The sequence below is a fragment of the Mytilus trossulus genome, chromosome 4 (assembly GCF_036588685.1).
Source record: "Mytilus trossulus isolate FHL-02 chromosome 4, PNRI_Mtr1.1.1.hap1, whole genome shotgun sequence".
In the NCBI taxonomy this organism is placed as follows: Eukaryota; Metazoa; Mollusca; class Bivalvia; order Mytilida; family Mytilidae; genus Mytilus; species Mytilus trossulus.
This window is the reverse complement of record NC_086376.1, coordinates 59,420,275-59,430,321: the sequence shown is the minus strand read 5'-3', so window position 1 is coordinate 59,430,321 and position 10,047 is coordinate 59,420,275.

Sequence of the window (10,047 nt, the reverse complement as noted above, 5' to 3'; positions counted from 1 at the left end):
TAGCCCTTATTCTGTGAGTTTTCCGTTGCCCAATGTTTAGTTTCCAACCTCTTTATGGTAATTTATGGACGATTGATTTTTCGGGTTTATTGGATTGATATAACAGGTAAGATTTTCCAAGTTAAAGTATGTTTCTTACATTTGTAGGTGGACTATCCGCTTAGGAAAATGTTATCAAGCCAGTTATCAGTCATTGGTACTGATATAATAGTAGTCTTAATTGACACTTGATTCATTTATCTATTATTTTTAGATCTTTTATGGTGTTGTAGATCTTCAATCTCTTCGGTTCAAGAAAATCGTTTTGGACGTTCATTTACTGAGTGACGTTTTCATATTTGCTTAGGAATAACTACTTGTCAATGTCAATTTTACATACGATTTTGTCAATTCTTAAAAAGTGAAAAACATAAAAAGTTTCCTTAACGGAAGTACAATACATAAAAAAAGATGTGGTATGATTGTCAAAGAGACAACAACCAAATGCCACAGAAATGTTTTTTTAGTTTGGATTTAGGTAATTATTATAGTCAACGAAATGAAGAAACATGAAATGATCAAGTATTAAGTAGGAATTTAATTATCTGTTTTCGGATTCCTATCTTTAAAAATGACGTACACTGTTTTAAACGTATTGATGTTAATAAATATTTCGTTGTCATTCTTAATAAAAAGTAAAATCACAAAAATACTGAACTTAGTGAAAATCATTTCGGAAAGTCCATAATCACATGGCAAAATCAAATAACAAAACGCATAAAAAACGAATGAACAAGAACTGTCATATTTCTGACTTGGTACAGGCATTTTCAAATGTAGAAAATGGTGGATTAAACCGTTTTTGTAATATCGTTTCTTCTGATACCTAAACGCTGTGTTCATTACCACTATCAATTAGATTTTGTTCAATCAGCTAGTTTGGTGTAAATAATTTTTGTTTTGTTTTATTGAGCAATGTGAAATATTCAGTTTTGTATTTGATAATTCAACGGGAAGTTTCAGATCTGGTCATATGGTTAGTTTGATGTCAATTACGTATCGTCTAACAAAGATATGACACATTTTCATAAATACTATAAGAATTGTCACATTAAAGTAATGAACTCGATCCTTATTTTATCAGCAAACTAGTATTGTTTGCTTGGTCAGTTTCTGTGTGTGCTACGTTTCGATTTTATGTCGTTGTTCTCCTCTTATACTCTTATATTTAATGCGTTTCCCTCGGTTTAAGTTTGTTACCCCGATTTTGTTTTTTGTCCATGGATTTATGAGTTTTGAACAGCGGTATACTACTGTTGCCTTTATTTGTAATTTCGTCATAAGATGTTTGTTTGGTTACTAAAACAAAAGAGATGTGCTGTATCTGCCTTTTAAGTAATTCGACATTGATGACATAGTTTAAATCATTATCTTTCGGAAGTGTTGGGACCACAATGATCGTCGTACTAAAATTTGGTCTTTTAACGTTTTTGATTCGAGCTATTGTGGAGTCTTTTGTAAACGAAATTGCAATCCTGGTGTCTTTGACGATGTCGTCTATTTATTATAGTCTTTTTATTTCTGTTAATGATCAACCAAACTTTGAATTATTCAATAGAGGTCAAATCATTTGTTTAAAGCATATGACGTTACAAATTATTTAAGGAATGATCGTAATATGTTTTTCTGTCTATGAAGAAATAACATAAAAATGTGGTGCACACTAATTACTCGCGTAAAGGGTTATTTTAAAAGAGTGCACAACATTTTTGGGGTTATTTAGAATTGACAGAAAACATATTACAGCCATTGCTTATAATTCAATTCTTGATTCCATTTTAAACCGGAGTAAATCATGAATAACGTTGATGATGTCACGGTCACATGACAAAATTATGTTTATGAGCTGATAAACAAAACGACGTCATCAAATTAGAAGACGCATTACATCCAGAATTAAATTATATACTGTCATCAACAACATATTTAAAAGCGGTTTGTTAATATTAATTATTAATTAAGAAACTAATACTTCTGCACGAAACCTACTTAAGTTATTGACGGTACAAACAAAATGGAAATAAGAATGGTTTTGTTCTTTGTTTTCGTCCTCGATATATAGGATTAATGATCATTAATATTGATATCAATAATTTTGTAAAATTCCAATTTTGTATAACGACCTTATCTTGTAATAATAGAGAATTTGTTGTCCAATATTATATATAATCCTTCAAAAAGTCCCAAAGGATATCAAAGTATACCTTTTTGGTCCAATTTAAGTTACCAATTAAGTGGGTGAATGCATGCAACTACCGTATTCCATCATTACGCATTTCTTGAACAATTTTAAGCCTATTAATAATGATAATTCCTTTAAATGAGCACCAGTTGCATAAGGAAGTCAAATGTAACAATAAGTTTTCAGCATACGGTATATCCAATGAAATTTAGTTAATTTTACTAGATTAATTAAGATTAACTATATCGGTGATATATATGTATGTTAGACTTTGTTTTCATTACTTTATTTGAAAGAAAGAAAAGAAATATAGATAATAATATAATTTACTAGAATGTTTCATCAAATAATCTACACTGGAGTAGCAACGACTACTTTCATGCTACATTATACCAGCAGCATGCATATCAAAGTACAGAAATTCGAACTTGAAACAGATACACAAATTGTGCCAACCAATTCGTCTATCAGAACATTGATTACCGAACATTTCTTGGAATGTGCTAGCTCATGTACAAGTATAGCAAACTGTTACTCAGCTGACTACCAATCGGTTACAGGACAGTGTCATATGTACTCTGCTCACTTTCCCCATAAAGAGACATCTGTGGGATCGAAAGCCATCAGAAAGACAAGTAAGTGTTAATACATACTTATATCATTCATTCATTCACTTTGATAATTTCAAATTTGAATCATCAAACTTTTGGTTTCAATCTTCTAAAGTTATGTTTCCCGATTAGTATAACTTGCTTCCTAATAATAACTATGTATAGCTTTGAAAAGAGTTAAATATTGCTGAAGTTTTATGATTCTATTAAACAGACATTAAAATTGTGATGTGTGTTTAACATACTACATTTGTTTTTATGCTGTTTGTTGATACGAAGATTCTTCAAAATGTCAATAAATGAGGAGTCAGTTTCAGGAATATAATCCTGAAAGGGAGCGAGCACGACAAAGATAGTTTTCAGCACCAAACCATGCAAATGAATGCTGATTTTGATATATTTTTAAAATAAGATAAACAATATATTTTTACTGATTGTCTTGATTATATCAATTGTTCGGCTGTGTTTTTTTCATGTGCTGATTTAGTTTGTTTTATGTTTTCGTTTTTATTCTGTAGTTAGTCATCACTTCGGTGTTAACGTGTTTATCTATTATACAGTAATTTTTATAAATTTTCCGTTTGCAAAAGTATGCATTCTTCTAAATACTAAGGATTTTCTTATCTCAGGCAGATAACCTTCGCCGTATTTAATACAACGTTTTGGAATTGTTGGTTCTCAATGTTCTTCTATTTTGTACTATTTTTGTCTTTCAAACTTTTTTATCTGAGCGTCACATTTGAGTCTGATGTAGACGAAACGACCGTCTGGTGTATTAAATTATAAGCCTGGTACCTTCTGAAAGCTATTAATTTTGGTTTCTTAGTCATTTCATATTATGTTGTCAGTTTAATGTTATGTTAACTTTGCCATAAAAGCGGGAAGTTTGGCTAACCACAAAATCCGGTTCAAGCTACCTTTTTTTTCTAAAAATGTCCTGCACCAAGTCAGGAACATGTATGGTATTGTTATATTATAGTTCGTTTCTGGGTGTGTTTCTGTTGTGTCGTTGTTCTCCTCTTATATTTGATGTGTCTCCCGTAGTTTTAGTTTGTAACTAGGATTTTTTCTCTCAATCAATTTATGAATTAAGAACAACGGTATACTACTGTTGCCTTTATTTGGTTCAATTTCTAAAATATCAATCTTTATCAAGATATTAAAAAAGCTTATATTTTTTAAGGGAATTGAATGAATACTGTTTTGTTTTCATTGAAGAAGTAAAAAAATTATACATAAAGGCCCATAAAAAACCATCTCGATTAAACAATTCATGTCTGTATAGTTAGTATAATGTAAAATCATAAAAATACCGAACTCCGAATAAAATTTATGACGGAAAGTTCGAAAACAAATACCAAAATCAAAAGCTCAAACGAATAGATAACAACTGTAATATTCCTCACTTTGTACAGACATTTTCCTGTGTAAAAATATGGTTGGTTAAACTTGGTTTTAAAACTTTGACGATATACAAACAATTAAAATCTTTTCTAGTGATCTGCAAAAAGGTTGTGTTTTTTCTATTCGACGTCACCCGGCATGGTCACTTTTTTCGTGACGTCACAATTGGAATTTCAGAAGAAAACAAGAACATTTGACGTCATCATCGAATTTTGATAAATGAAGAACTGAGATCAAACGAACCATACATTGGTTAAATAAAAAAATTAACAGGTCAAGAAAGGGAGAAATCGAGTAAAGGAAATCCTGATACTAGCTTTTTTGACGATCTTGGTATTTGGTATAGACATTGCCTATTAAATAACTTAAGTACATATACGTGTACCCAACATTTTCAATTGAAATATTAATAAATCTTTCAAATGAACAAGTGAATACATTGTTTGAACATTTGAAAATGTTTTCATTACAGGCCTGAAAGAGGAAATACATAATCAGACAACGAAAACTTATGACGAATTTTTCTGACTTAAAACCGTTGTCTTAAAAAATCGGAGTTAACAAGTTCAGTTTAAATTCTGTCTTGTTTATACATTTTTACATCCATAAATTATTATCCAGCTTAAGTTAAAACTCAAAATTATTCTAAATGACGTAGGAAGTTCGTCGAATTAATTATCTTGAATAAGGTACATACACAAAGGAAGACATGCCAAATTATAAAACTTAATGAGAAACACTATATTATATAATAAGTAATTATTTATTCAATAGAAATGTTCGATGCAATCAGAACTTGTTCCTTTAAATAGCGATGCTTGATAAGATTTAAAATAGAAAAAAGTACACCAGTAATCAAACTAATTAAGAAAGGATAAAGTGGGATTAAAGAACTATAAAAGGGATAACTAGTACTTAGAAAAGAATAACAAATAGTCAAACTATCATTATTGATTTGTGGATTGCTATATCAGTTAAAAGTAAAAACACAAAAATACTGAACTCCGAGGAAAATTCAAAAAAGAAAATCTAAAATCAAAAGGCAATATCAAATGTCCAAACACATCAAACGAATGGATAAGAACTGTCATACTCCTGACTTGGTACAGGCATTTTCTAATGTAGAAAATGGTGGATTGAGCCTGGTTTTATAGCTAGATAAACCTCTCACTTGTATGACAGTCGCGTCAAATTCCATCACATAGTCAACGGTGCATGGACAAAACAAACATACTCAAAGAGTAAAAATGTCAATCTATTTACTTGTGACATTTTTCTTCGGTCTTTTTTTTTTCCACTAGTAATGTAGGAATCTTTTTAAAAACATAATTAAGCATTTTAAAGTGATGTTAGATGTCACTTTGGAATTATAAGTCATGGTGTTGCACACAGAACAGAATATCAAATCTATTACTGCACTTGGTTAAACTGTTTGCACTTCATCATATATATGCATCTCCGATTACTTTCACTTTCATATTTGATTGTAACAATATTATTAACAATATAATTGGTATTAGAACAATATCTTTGCAAAACTATAGAATACGTTATAAGAAACCCTGTATTAAAGTATGGGTTTGAATTTTAAATCAGTTCTTAATACTAACCTAAATATTTTTTTATGTTTCCTATGTGTTTTGAAAAAGTAGAATAACAAAAATAACGAACTGCGAGAAAAATTAAAAACGGGAATTCCGAAATCAAAAGGCAAAATTTAAAGTCCAAACACATCAAACGTATGAAAAATCAACTGCCATATATAGATACGTATGAATTTTGGATTTTTCGAATTTTTCGAATTATTCAACCGTTGTTCAATTTTCAATTTTGATTTTGTTTAAGGTTGGTTTTTTTTAATATACTTTGAAAAAATGAAAATAATTCTACATTATAATGATGGCGGTTATCCGAATAACTTTATGATACTTTTTTAAGTGTTTCCTTTTTTAATATCAAAACAGTAAACTAAAAGACAAACTAACACAATTGGCCCTGCCTTGTTTTATAAAACATCCCAGTATTATGTCTTGGTAAGAAATTAGTTGTACTATGTAAAACCACACCACTCTCAAGCAAATTTTTTTCTGAAACTGACATTTTCAAGATATTTGATTTCTAGATTTACAACATATTTGTTGTGTTTGGAAAACGTGTTTTTCAGCAAAGAGTCAGTATTCTCATTGGCACCAACTATACTCCTTTTCTTGCTGAATGTATATAGAAGCTTCTTATGAAGAATGGAAAATAGCAAGCATTATCCCCCTACTTGACGTTACTTTATATAGAGGATGAGCTCTAACTTAAAATATATAGTTATCAAAGGTACCAGGATTATAATTTAGTACGCCAGACGCGCGTTTCGTCTACATAAGACTCATCAGTGACGCTCATATCGAAATAGTTATAAACCAAATAAATTTACTATGCACGCATCTATTCCATCGAACTTGAAATAAAGTATACATCAGACACAGTCAAGTCTACCTCATATCTTGACTTAATATAGATATTGACAATGAGGGTTGATTAAGACAAAAGAAATGATTTTAACATCACAGCAGCATTTTCATATGTAAAGTTTGTTTTAACAATTAATACAATAGTTTGAAGTTGTTTCACAGAATCCTTCAAATGTTTACAAAATTGAGAATGGAAATGGGGAATGTGTCAAAAATACATTAACCCGACCAAAGAACAGACAATAGCCGAAGGCCACCAATGAATCATCAATGCAGCGAGAAACTCTCGCACCCGGAGGAAAGCTTCTTCAGCATGAATATGAATATGACCAATATGATTTTCTTTTTTAGAATTATGTAATGTAACAATGGGATATATATATGAAGCAAACATCAACATTTGTTACAAGGCTTTTACAACAGCAAACAACCATACTATTGCCAAATCAACATGCAAAGCAGACGGTGCACATCTCTTACTAATCAACTCTCTGCAGGTTTATGAGTGGGCTGTTGATCTGATGGGTAATGTAATTTACATAAAACTTAAGAATTTGAAATCATTCTTTACAAGAATAACAGATCACATAAATATATTGTAATACGTCTGATGAAAACTGAAATTATTCGAAAGTGTGTAGCAGAAAACGTGCTTATAACATTTCAAACAGGGCAAGGCCAAATCTTTAATTCGACTCAATGAATAATTACTCGATTTTATATTAAAGTTAGTAGGACAAACCATAGTCTTTTTTTCAAAGTCTATGAATTGCCTATGTCAAAAACAATTAGTTAAACCCTTTAATTTACCCATTGCATGTAAAACAATATTTTATGAGAAGGTATTGTGAGTCAAATGAACTTTTAATCATATAGATAAACTACTGTTGCCTAAAAAAGAGAAAACAACAAGTTATTTATTTTATACGTCTTAAGGGCTTTTTGGATTTACCTTCATCAGGAATGCCTAAATCCGAATATTTGAATGCCGATGATGTACATGTATATGAACCGAAACTATTGTAGAGAAATTTGAACAAAAAGGACCCGAAAAATAGTAAAACCAGTCTACTGTAAACTTTGCCTAAGGGAGTTGAAACCTTAGTGTCTTTATAATTGCAAAATTTATAAACGGACAATTTAAAAAAATTATCGAATTTCTTTATCCTTTATTGAAGATGAAAAATTGAGTATAACTTTATATGACACTTTAATATTGATACATTAAGCTAACAAAATGTGTTCTACTAAAACTTATACAACTGAGGGTTGAACACGCAAAAGCAATCTGAACATGGATTTGAAGTTTATTACAAGTGATTGGGTAATAAAATGTAGACAACTTTATTTAAAAGATAGTTTTTGTACTCTGCCAATAACCCTACCTAATAATGTCAATTATAAACTTGATGGAGGATTCTGCAGTGAATCGCAATGTTAAAAAAGCTCAGGGACATTTTGACGGATTTAAGCATCATGTGGTTGAATGTTGCAGAATATCTGGGTCCTAAATTACCATGTATTTATTATATTTCTTTTTATGTGTTTTTGTTTTATTTTGTGACTTAAAATGTGATTTATTCCTTTTGATTTGGTGGGATAAGTATTGCTCAGAATTAAGTTTTTCTATGTTGTGTTTCATTTAGTGTTGTTTGTATTTTGATCGTTTTCTTTACTTGCCATGGAATTACTACTTTATGATCGATTAAATTGATATTGTTCACCTATTTTTAATTTAAACCACATCATTTCAAGCTGATTGTACTGCCTTCATCTAAAACTATAACCTATAATTTACAGTAATTAGGCTACAAAACGACAAAAAAAACCCATTTCAAACAAGAAAACCAAGAGCCTGATTCACAAAGAAAACTTAATAATCAAAATAAGTCTGAATAAATATGCATTGTAATAAACTGATTTTATTTTTATATTTCAGCTGCAAATGAAATGAGTCGCATCTATTTCCAAGGCGAAAGAGTTGATAATCAAACACCATTTTTGGATGATGAAGGAATAGAATTAAAGTATTTCAACTGGGATGGAGAGAACGCAGGTACAGACATTTTTTTACGTACGGATGGAGGGACCAGTTTAATGGAGACAAGCACCGGTACCTTCTGCTATCAATATATTTGCCAAATATATTAGATTTATTTCAGCCAGTCAGATTATCTTAAAAACCATATGCTTTAAAATTATCCTAGTGTATGTGCAAAGGGATAATATTAACACGAACAGCTTTTATATTTGTCTTTTTCTGCAGGAATACCCTAATTAAATATAATTATAATGTATTTGCACATGTTAAATTCCGAGAGAAGTATTTAATTTCAATATAGAAATTAATTTTTTTTTTTATCATATTTATGGCTGTATTTTACAAAAACAGAGAACTTTCATTTTTTTCCAACCGTGCCTCATAAGAGAAGACAACTCAAGTGTAAGGGCAGATAATTCAGTTTCATTTGTTTTTACAATGGAATGTATCAGGAAATTACGTTTTTTTATTATGTAGCAAGAAAAAAGTCCCGTGACCCCAATTTTTCTTTTTCAAAATTCTATGGTGTAGCTTTCATTTTATGGCAGAAATTTGGTTTTCATGCACAATCTTTACAAAATCTGTCAATTTTAGTGGGAAAATAGGACACATGATCCATTCTTTGTACCATTATTATTTAAAAGCATTATATAAACTACATTTTGACAAATTAATATAAAAAATCTTTGGATTTTAATTTAGACACTCCGTCTACCTTAATAAATGAAATGAAAGCATCAAAAACAGATAAATCTGAATATGTATTTAAAGCAGATCAGACAAAAACATAGCCAAAAATAAAAAAAAGATAAAGTGCAGTCAACAATCAACAAAAAACAACTTCAAAACAGCGTAATTTTCCAAGTCAGGAAAATTGCATTTGTTATCATCAAGTTTCTTTTCAATGTGTGTTACATTGTCGTTTGTTTTTGTTGCACTTTTGTGTTGCTGTAGTTTCGTTGTTTTCCTCTTATAGTTGATGATTTTCCCTCGGTTTTAGTTTGGAACCCAGATTTTTTATCTCTCAACCGATTAATGACTTTTAAACAGCGGTATACTACTGTTGCCTTTATGTATGTAATCAAAGCATAAAATTTTCAAAATCGTAAGTGACCTCATCGCTCCAAAAGAGTCCTGCTCTACTATCTTCTTCTGTCATGTTACCCTTGTGTATATCAAATGTATTATAAATTGATTATGGGTTATAAGACATGGTGGATTATCAATTAGGTAATAAATAAACTTATCGACAATATAATAGGCTTGTCATTTTGTACGCCAGACAAAAAAACTCATCAGCGACATTAA